The sequence below is a fragment of the Miscanthus floridulus genome, chromosome 2 (assembly GCF_019320115.1).
Source record: "Miscanthus floridulus cultivar M001 chromosome 2, ASM1932011v1, whole genome shotgun sequence".
Lineage (NCBI taxonomy): Eukaryota > Viridiplantae > Streptophyta > Magnoliopsida > Poales > Poaceae > Miscanthus > Miscanthus floridulus.
This window is the reverse complement of record NC_089581.1, coordinates 121887965-121899801: the sequence shown is the minus strand read 5'-3', so window position 1 is coordinate 121899801 and position 11837 is coordinate 121887965. Positions and strand designations below refer to the sequence as shown.

Sequence of the window (11837 nt, the reverse complement as noted above, 5' to 3'; positions counted from 1 at the left end):
AAAAAGAAGTATATGGACTCTTTTGGAGTATATTGGGAGAGGTAGTGAGACAGGCTATTTTAGAAAGAAAATGAGTGATTTTTAGACCAACTTGATGTGCATATTCAATGAATGCATCATATACTCGACTTCTTTTACCAAAACTTTTTTGTGTATGCCGTTGCATATATACTGCGCCATGTAAGTTATTTAGAAAAAGTCTACTTAACCACCCACCTTTCATACATGGTCTACTTCACCCCCCAACTATGAAACCGTCTGTTTTACCCCCTGAACTTTACAAAACCGTCTATTTTACCCCCGGGCAGTTTTTGACAGCGGTTTGCTACAGTAACTGCGGGTTTGCTACAGTGTCGATGGTTTTGAATTTTCTTTTTTTATTTATTTTCGGTGAATTTTTGAAAAATCATAGTAAATCATAGAAAAATCATAAAATGAAAAATCTAATTTTATTGGACTCCACATGAGTAGATCTACACAGTGAATATATAATACGGTATGCTTTAGTAAAATTTTTTTTTGTAGCTTTAGATTAATTGGAAAATCCATTTTTGTCTGTAATTAATTAGAATTTATCTATAACTAAGTTATACATAGTCCAATGAGTACAAATTTTTTACTATAGTTCAAGCATACAATAATTAGCGTACCATAAAAATTTCACCACAATTGGACCATAGAAGCTGCAGCTATGAATTATTCCAATTAATTACAGACAAAATTAGATTTTCCAATTAATCTAATGCTACAGTAAAAAATTTGTACTAAAGCATACCGTATTATATATTCACTATGTAGATCTACTCACGTGGAGTCCAACAAAATTAGATTTTTTTATTTTATGATTTTTCTATGATTTACTGTGATTTTTCAAAGATTCACCGAAAATAAAAATAAAAAAAATTAAACCACCATTACTGTAGCAACCCACCGCCCGGGGGGTAAAATAGATGGTTTTAGAAAGTTCAGGGGGTAAAACAGACGGTTTCATAGTTGGGGGTTAAGTAGACCAAGTATGAAAGGTGGGGAGTTAAGTAGACTTTTTTCGACTATATAATGGCTGTCATGATGGTGAAGTACATGCCTCATGCTCTGGTGATCCTGGCGCAGGTCTTCTTCACGCTCCTCAACTTCATCACCAAGGCCGCCTTCAACAGGGGGCTCAACCCCTACGTCTACGTCACCTACCGCTACCTCCTCGCCGCCTGCATCCTCTGCCCATTCGCCTACTTCTACGAGAAGTGTGTGTGTGTCTACACTACTACAAAAATGAGATCTAGTTCCGGTTGGGAACTAGCTCTACTCCCGGTTTCCCAACCGGGACTAGCAATCCGGGACTAAAAGTGTTGTTCTTTAGTCCCGGTTTGTCACAACCGGGACTAAAGATCCTCCTAGCTTTAAAAAAAATAATGCCTCCCACCGCTGCGCTCCATGAGATTCGAACCCAAGACCTCATGCACTGCCTCGCGTGTAGCTTACCACCCCACCTACACAACACATCTAACAATGGATGGGATGCTTTCCTGTTGAACTAACCCATCGGGGAACCTTTAGTCCGGGTTGGTGTTACCAACCGGGACTAAATGGTCTACCTTTAGTCTGGGTTGGTATTACCAACCGGGACTAAAGGTTGGAGGACTTTTAGTCCTGGTTGGTGGCTCCAATCGGGAGTAAAGGTCCACCTTTAGTCCCGGTTGGTGTCTCCAACCGGGACTAAAGGTCCCCTGCCACTGTGCCGAGCGCAGTAGCCGTTGGGCAGGGACCTTTAGTCCTGGTTGGAGACACCAACCGGGACTAAAGGCCTCTCTAGTCCCGGAGGCAAAAAAAAAATGCCGAGGCTAATACTAAATTGGAACATCGTTCTAAAGTTTATTCTCTAGTAGTGCTATATATATATATATATATATATATATATATATATATATATATATATATATATGCATGCGAAATTTCAAGAATTGGTTTGGTTGGCTGGCTCATGTTCATCAGGATGGAGATCGTAGACGTGAAGACCCTGCGAGGGCTCGCGAAGATCGCAGGGACCATGTGTCGTTGGCCGGGGCGACCACCATGAGCCTTTACAGAGGAGCGGCGGTGAAGAGGCTGTGGAGGGCGCCCATTCACATACACGGCACCTGCGGCGGCGTTGATCATGTGGTGGCACATGAGAGCTGGGTGAAAGGGTCGCTCCTCGCGCTGGCAAGCTGCATCTGCTGGTCAATCTGGATCATCTTGCAGGTGCCTAGCTTAGCCTGCTTCTTCCAGTCCAGCTACTCTCGTAATCTGGTACAGCCATAAGCTAGCAACAAGTAATAATGCATGGTTGGTTCACACATGGTGGCATGCTGCAGGCGTCGTCTATAAAGAGGTACCCAGCCAAGCTGTCGCTGACGGCATGGATGCATCCATGGTTGGAGGTCTGCAGTCGGCGGTTTTCGCTGCGTTCGTGCTAGCTGAATGAACAACTGCAGACTGATATGCAGACTTGTTGTTTTAGGCAATCGCCTGCAGTGGCCTGACTGTGATCATTCAGCTGTGGTGTAACAAGAAGAAAGGCCCTGTGTTTGTCACCATGTTCAATCCCCTCCTCACCGTCATGGTGGCCATCCTCGCCTATGTCGTCTTTGGTGAAAATCCCTACGCTGGAAACGTGATTAGAGGCGTGCTTGTACGATTCTGGGGCTTTACATGTTGCTGTGGGGCAAGGACAAAGACCAAGAGCAACAACACTTATCGGAGGGCAAAGACGAGCACGAGTCTGATGAGCTGGACTACAGCGAGAAGCAGGTGACAGCAGTAAGCGACCATTTTGCAGCACGGGACGACGACCAGGCACCAGAAACGGCAACGATAAAACCGAATCTATACTATAGTATAAAAGACGTGCAATCTGAGAACTCCGATCGCTCTCACAAATCACTGTTACCGGCACAGTTAACGTAAAACTTTGCGCTCCAGTAACGGGTTTTTATGCACAGTAACGGGTCGCAATATAAACAGTACCGGATTTATCTACAGTACCGGGTATGATATGAACAGTTCTCCGACCCGTTAAGGAACAGTACAACTTTTCCGTTTTTTCCCCACACACAGCACAAACCTTTTTCCCCCAATATTACCCGCGCAACGCGCGGGCTCACCTGCTAGTTAACATATACGTGTGACCAATTAATCTACAGAACTTGGTATATTGTTATTATAAACATAAGCAGGATTCAAACCTTGATTGGCGAGTGTTTGAAGTGCGTCGTCCACTTCTCCTGTACAGGCTCCTCGGGAATATGTTGCCCATCATGTAGCATATATATAGTATAACTTATCTCGTTCTTTCTTTTCTTTCTCTTTTTTTTCTTTTTTTATTTTCACGTAAAAAGTTATGCACATAAGTTATGAGTATAACTTTGTAATTTTTTAAAAAGGGAAAAGTTGCGAAAATATTTTTTTCAGAAAAAGGAAAGCCAAAAAATTATAAAAGTTGTATGTATAACTTTGTAACTTTCCAAAATTAGTAAGTTAGGGAAGCTTGAACTCTATTTGTGATCCTTAGAGATTTGTCTCACAAGGATCGATTGGGTAGGTCGCGCCTTCCGGTATGTGATCTTGGCAAGTCTAGGCTTACTAGAATCATGTATCATAGGATGTAATTCTTTTTATTTTTTTAATGAAACACGTGCTCAAGCACATAAGCGAAAAAAAAGAAATATCTATACTTTAATAGTGCAACAACTGTGCATGAGAACAAGTGCTCCAATTTGTTTCTATTTCCTCATTGATAGGATACAACCTAGCAATATGGAAATACCATCCCATCTAGCACATCAGTAATCTATAGACGGCGTTTCGTTTCATTGTTCAAGGAAACTGTAACGTCCAGTCCCGACATACATAGCCCAGGCCCACTCTTCCTAGGAGTGGTCCCACCCGCGTAGCAACCCGTTTAAACTTTCGTCCTCGCTTCGTTCAAAACGGTTAACCGAAGGTTACTACGCGTCCCTGGCCCTGGTATTTAAGTCGATCCGGCGACCTCAGAGTGTACTAACCGGTTGTGCAGTGTTTTCCCGCGCGTGCTACAGTAACCCCGTGAACAGTACCGCCGAAATCGGCTGACCCAATTTTCGGGGTGAACAGTGCTTGGTGAACAGTAACCCGGCGTTCGGATGCTGCAGTACCGGTCCATGTTTTGCTACAGTGTTAGCGGCCCATACTGAAATTTAATTGGGCCCACTTTGGCCCATTAGATGTTACAATCATCCCCCGAAAGATTCGATGTCCCCGTCGAATGCCAGATCAGCTTACCCTTTCGGGACATTTACCTCAGGATCCTCCTCTCTTCAACACGTTTGTGTGGCCCCGTGCCGGCGCATGTGTATGCCATGCCGTGTCCACGACGGGCCCACGCACATGCACACAACATACCCGCGCAGTTGTCCCCACGTGCCCGTGAAACCTCGAGAGTCGGCTCTGATACCAAATGTAACGTCCAGTCCCGACATACATAGCCCAGGCCCACTCTTCCTAGGAGTGGTCCCACCCGCGTAGCAACCCGCTTGAACTTTCGTCCTCGCTTCGTTCAAAACGGTTAACCGAAGGTTACTACGCGTCCCTGGCCCTGGTATTTAAGTCGATCCGGCGACCTCAGAGTTTCCAGTATGGTACTAACTGGTTGCGCAGTGTTTTTCCGCGGTGCTACAGTTTTCGGGTACCACCGAAATCGGCTGGCCCAGTTCTCGGATGAACAGTACTCGGTGAACAGTAACCCAGAGTTCGGATGCTTCAGTAACCGGCCCATGTCACTTTGGCCCATTAGGATGTTACAGAAACACACACACAAAAAGAGGCCTCCAAACTAAGAGGGCCCTCTTATTGGCAAAAGCCTTATACTCGGTCTGGGTTCGATGGATCCTCCTCCGTATGAGAGACCCACAACCATAAACCTTATCTTTAGGCACACTTTTCTATTTCAAAATCTAAGAACTTAAAACTCATATATGGGACTCTCGAACCAAAAACTTGTCAACTACAAAGTTGTCGATTGTATTGAGATTTAACTTTGTTAGATACCATGTCAACTACTGAGGTTGTTTAAAGTTCAAATTTTTATATATCAAAATAGAGAAAAACAAAATTTTGGGACTCTACGGTTTCAAACAAAAATCTTGTCAACTACAAAGTTGTATATTTCGTCTGTGTCTCTAAATTTTTTTAAGTATGTCTTCATATGAAAATTTGTTGAATTATTTTTTATGCAACCATTCTCGGAGACAGATACCTTAAGAAGTCTTTCTCTATTAATTGATTAACTGAGGTGAGTGTCATAAGTTGACCGCCTCTGCAAACCATTGACAGAGGAGGGTGTTTGCCTCAGACCCCATGATCATTTACATAGGTGGCTCCTAAAAATGCCCGCCTCTATCAATTAGGGAACATGTCTCCTAAAATCATTTTTGTAGCAGTGTAATGATATATAATTATTTATGCATGTCATTTGTTAGGTCATTTTTCTCGCTCTATATATATTTTGTGTTGGGCATTGGCAGTGAATTTGTATGTGTTTGACTATACATTGATTTTGCATCTTGTATTACATTATTGTCTATGATATATTTGGTCATTTGCCATTTGTTTATTCCATCCTCCCGCACTGCATTCCATGATGAAAGGACATGCCTAAATATTTGAGCTTTATTTTTGGATTATCTTCGTTGTTATGTTTTGTAAAATTGTTTTTATACTTTATTTGCAATCATTGCAAAGGACTAATTTTTGAAATTCAAATGTTAAAACTACGCGAATACACCCTCAAGCAACACACCCAATGGTTACACAAAAACACATGAACAATGATGGCGGAGTAGCTAAAATACATACTCACGGTTGGAGATCATAAAAACCGGCTCAAAAATTCCGATGCCATGTATAGAATTTGTTTAACTACAATATATATTTTCCATCTTACATTACTCACTTAATACAAAAATTAGCAGATCATGATCCACTAACGAAAGTATAATTCATTAATGTACGTGAAGGCTTCTCTACCATCATTGTGTGATTCAATTGTTGCAGGGGCACTTAGGGTTGCATGCCCATCAATGTGCTTGACAATCCTCCTTTGTTTTGTAACAGTAGTCCTGTTGGTTATCACAACAGTAACAGACGATACCCTTGCAAGTATGCCTCGTAAAAAATTTCAGAATGATCTTTCTCTCCAACTTCTGATGTGTTCTGAACGACAAGTGCATTAGGTAGCTCTTTGTGTCTCCTGCCTTGACTGGGTCAGAGCAACCTATTAATGTATTTAATTATTATATTATTAGTAGATAGTATCCAGTATATTTCGATCATGCTTTTATAATAAGAATTGAGTACACTTACCAGGCAATATATGCCAGCTGCCCCAAAAGCACAAGTAGAAAAATAGGCATTGCATACACAATGCAGTCATCACTACCCCAAATCTGAACATCACTACCGGTTCAAAAACCCACTTCACTGCCAGATTTTGAACCGACAGTGGCATACCGGCAGTGATGGGGGGTTGACATCACTGTCAGTCCTTAAAAACCGACACTGATCTACAGGAAACAGTGTCGGTTCCTGGCTCCGCCCGGCAGTGTCCAGTTGAACAACACTGCCGGTTTGTAGTGCCAACCAACAGTGACGGTTGCTTTAAGAGTGTCGGTTCTTGGCTCAAGCCAGCAGTATTAAGCAAGCCTACACTATCGGGTCATGGATCAAACCGGTAGTGTTGTAGTAAATATTAGTGTCGGTTCATGGATCAAACCGGCAGTGTTCTTGTAACTATCAGTGTCGGTTCATGGTTCAAGCCGGCAGTGATGGTTACGACAACACTGCCGGTTTATTGCTAACCGGTGGTAATGGCCCGTTCGTATTTTATTGTTTTATAATTTATTTTAATTTATATTTTTTCGTGGAATCGGGTTTCGCTTTATATTCGTTACGTAGACGACATGTCCATCAATATTAAACATTACAAATGTTACGATTACAATTCAAATGTTCTTATCCACATCTCGATCCCTCAAAATAAAAAAAGAAATATTCTTGGACTTCACACATGCTTCTTGGACTTCCTACAATAATCTGGTGAGCCGCTCTGGGCCATACTGGTCCTTGTACTTTACGGATTGTGCAATGGAAAATACTCCATCTTTTTTCAATACCTCGGCTAAGATGAATTTTGCCAGCTCCGATTGTAGTGCGACGATCTCCATGTCTAGCAGCCTTTTGTGCTTAAATTTCTTGCGCTGTCGTTCAAAAAAGATGATATCCAAAGAGGAATAGTAAATCATTTTGTTGAATTATTAACAGACATAAATGAAATGGAGATTATACACATCAACTTATTGGCTTCTTCTGATTTTTCGCCGATGTAGCGAAGCATTGCCAACATTACATAAAACATGCATTCATTGTTTCCCGCCGGCTGTGATAGGTACTTCTCCTCCATTTCGACAACCTTAAATGGGACCGGCGTCCCACCGATATGTCTTCTTTGGACACTGAGCAACATTAAAAGGAGAAACATTAGAAAGCGGTATGTGTGATTAGAAAATAATAGTTATTAGGATCGCTTACTAATTCAGCACTGCCACCAATGCATCCAGATGATGAAATGATTTTTTCTTCGAGTCCCACACCTCGAGTAGATTTTTGGCAAGATTAACACAAATGAAGATGAAATAGTTGCTGCAATCACAGAATCCTAATTATCGAATAATCTTAACAAAAAAAGAAGCATAAAATTAAAAGCCGAGAACACATACTCGCAGTTGTAGGCTAGAAGTATGTGGGTTTTCTTCTTCATCGTGAATTCGTTGAAAACATCAATCAATCTCTGTTTCAGGTCTTCCACGTCACATCTATAGAGGCCTAGACATGTCTTCTCATTGACTCGCATGGGGTCCAAGAAGCCTATGTAATCCCATTTGCTTTTTAGAATACAAAATTTTGCTATACACCTACATAAAATCATGGGAAGTGCTCAAAAGTTAACAATTTATGTCTCGAGAGAGTAGTTAATTGTAATATCGTGCGTGTAGAGTACTTACATAGTCCACAGCATTAACATTTGAACATTGAGAGAGCGTTTCTGGTATAGCTGGAACAAGCACTCCCACTCGACATCGAACTTCTCTTCTTCAGGATATTGGAAAACATGTGGCGAACGGATAATAACCTCAAAACCAAAGTCGTCCGTCTTTGTTGCTTGAGCCATGTACTATTCATGTAACTAGCGCATATATGTTGTCAGATTTTTATTCTCATGATCGGGAACCAAAAGATTGCCCCTTTCATACTTCATTGCTGGTGTTCCCATCCCTTGTACATCATAATAGATGTTCGTGGCCTCTTCCATGGTTAAATCAGGGTTGTCTTCGACTAACTTTATAATGTTCCTTAAATCTTTATTGTGTATTTCTTTGTCTCTTGTTGTAGCATATTTATTCTGTGTTTGCCTTTCGAATTCGGACTTCAACAAAAATGGAGGCAGTGAGGCACATAGATTGAAGAAACTAACACAATCTTTCTTCGAGATGTGTGCTTTAAATTTGTCTTTCATCAAGGTGGTAACGCTGCCACTGAATGACCTTTTTCTTTTATGTTGGTCCACTTTGGGAGCATTAGCGACCGAATCCAAGGACCTTTTCTGCGACTGTGAGGATGTCCTTGATCTTATTTTGGGCTGAGGTGTAGGAGGAGGATGACGATGAGAATTCTATTTTCCCGGCGCTGATGAAGATGGAGGAGGAGGAGGAGTCACTTTTCTCGGGGCTGATGAAGATGGAGTCAGACGAGGAGGCATAGAAGGAGACATCTGTCTTCTTGGGGGTGATGGCTCCGGATGAGGAGGGGAGTAATCTCTGTTGGGAGATGGTGAGTGATCATCGCGGGTGGGCGAAGACTCATAGTCGTCCTCATCATCAGAGGACAATTGACGGTCAAGCTTAATGAAGCGCTTGCGCCAGGCGACTTGAGAGCCCTTGTTTTGACTAAGTTTCGGCCTGTCTTCTGCTACGGGGTACTCAATGGGTATCTTATTATAGTTCTTATCAAGTATTCTGTCAATGGTGACGCGAGCGTACCCTAGTGGAATTGGGCGGCCATTAATTGTCCCGTCTCCCATAGGCCAGGCCTAGCCGAGCGCCACCTTGTCCTTTGTCTATTCTTGATGGATGTACAACCTGACATTGACGGGTTCAGTGATGTCGTCCACCGGATGAGGCACATTCGCCTCTTCTTCGTCGAGTGGGGTCGATCTACAGCTGCTGCGACCCCTAAACTATGGGCTAAAGGCACTAGGAGTAGGGTTTTGTGGTACTACTGACCCCTTGGATAGTAAAATTTGCTCGACTCGTGCTTCAATGGTCGCCTCAATCCGTGCTTCCATTCTGTCTTCTATCTCTCTTAGTCTCCTCAAATACTCTGGCTCATGATCCGCTCTACCCCTCGAGCGGCTCCGGTAAGTGTTAGATTCTTGGGGGAATGCTAGTTTCCAAGGAACAACACCGGTTCCTCTAGTGCGACCAGGGTGCTCCTTGGTTCCGAGTGCTTGGGTGAGCACGTCTTTCTCCCTATTAGAAGTGCGGTCCCTTGCCTCACCTCCTCAATTACCTAGGAGATGCTCTGGATGAGTTCGCTCATGGGTTGATTTGAGGAGCTAAAGCTCCCATCCTTGGCGTGCCGTATATTTCTCCCCATATAGTATAATACCGATCTAGGCTTCTAATCGGCGGTCTCAACCTGAACGCCTTCCTCAGCAAGGCGATCCATCTTTTGAAGTTCTGCTTCAAATTCTGGCATCTTTTTGGCGTAGCCACGAGAGCTAAGATGATGAGGATTCGTCGCTTTTTGCAAATTCTCCTTATTCTTCCTGCTCAGTTCTAAGTACTCCTCGGATAACCTGTATTCCTTGAAATTCTTCCAGAAGTCCATCTGCTTGCTAAACTATCCACCATCGAAATCTGGCTCTTTATTTTGGAGGACAAAATTCTTGTACAATGTCCCTTTGAAATTCTTGAAGCATGTCCCCATGATTTCTTTTGCTTTTTTCTTGACTAACTCCCTGTCATACTCGGCTAGGAAAGTGAAATACTTTGGGATCTTGACATCCCATATGTAATCCTTCTTGCTTTCGGGAACCCTCCACCAGTCATCATCTTTTCCAATCCATTTCCTGTACTTAATCGGGATGAAGTCCCTAACAAGTAACCCGAGGATAGTCTTGTATTTGGTCAAAGCTAAAGGCGGTGAGAGTGGATCCCCAAATTAATTGAACTCAGTAATGTGCCAGTGTGCATTCCTACCAATAGGAATCTTTGACACGCCTTGCTTGGATCTGGCCTTCCTGCTACCCGAACCCTCTGGCTCCTCGATCGACGAAGGCTCCTACTAGAGACACCAAGTAAGCTATGACCCTCTCAATTGATTAGCGTGTGTGGCTACATAGTGACATGATACCAAAGTTACCTGGCCATCTTGGTCATTTTGACCTAGATCGAGTAGGCCAGACGGGGTCCATGGCTGCTCGTTCTCACCAACCTAATTGACATCGTCACCGTTTGTCGGATCATGCAGCTCTCCCATCCCAGCGATATCAGCCGCTTCTTGTTGCCGATCAGTTCTTCGGTGACAGGGTAACAAGCGATGATGAGTCATGGCTGTGACACAATCATGGTTAGTTTTGGTCGCGGACAACTACTAATAGCATATGTTCATATATATATATATATATATATATATATATATATATATATATATATAATATGTTTAATGTAAAGTCTAATAATAAGTCCACATACAACAAAGTCAAATAATAGCATATGTTCACCTAGAACAAATTCATTGTTTGATTGACCACATACAACAAAGTCCACCTACTGTTCTATGAAACTAAGCCTACGTCAACTTCCAAAGAAGAAAAGCAATGACTATAGCCATAAATAAAAGCATGACATATTTCCAAGACCAAGGAGCAATTCTCTTAATCTTCACATCTCCGGTGGGTGGCTTCTCTTCGATCTCCAGTGCCAGCGGATGGCCATGGTTTGCATTCATTGGACCATAGTAGGCCGGTTGCCCATGGTTTGCAAGGTAGGGCGGATGACTATAGTAGGCCCTCAAAGCTTTAGCTTCTGTGTTGTATTTTTTATGCAAAATTACTAGGGTAGCGATTGACTTGAGCATAGCAATCTTCTCAGGTTCAATAAATCCTAGGCATGTGACCAACATGCACTACATACCATGCCATGGTTGCCTATACATTTAAGTAAATTAGGCATGTGGTAAGTGGTAATGGTAACTCACTGAACAAAAGTTATTATTCAAGTTATATGGCCAAACTAAATCTATTTAATGTTCTTTATCCTTGACATTCCAAACTAAATCTATTTAAGCAAGAGCAGAAATTCTTATCTAACTCTTACACAAACAGAACACTCCCTACCATCACAAATAAGACATCCACAGTCATTAACATGTACCTTTGACTGCTAGTTTCTATTGCTTGCAATAATTACAAAGTACAGAGATATCATAACATTATGCAACTACTATTCAAGATAGATATGCTCATATCATTGTCACATATTCAATCTAACTATGTCAAGAGGTGTTGATGATCAATGTTTAAATACTTAGACTGCACACAGTGCAAAAGGTCACTTAGCTGTGACTCGAGGGAATAACTTGTTGCGACAACATGCAAATAACACCAATGGTTTTTAAACAGTTTAGGGCCATGATTACTAGGTCTCAACAAATCAGTAGGTAGCATAATCTCTTCAGGGAAAAACTAACTGGTTTATGTAACAACA

General features: G+C 42.2%; 1 pseudogene; it reads left to right on the top strand.

Moving 5' to 3' along the window:
• The first annotated feature begins 1056 nt into the window (after positions 1-1056).
• On the top strand, positions 1057-2943 carry LOC136536971 (auxin-induced protein 5NG4-like; annotated as a pseudogene).
• The last annotated feature ends 8894 nt before the right edge of the window (positions 2944-11837 follow it).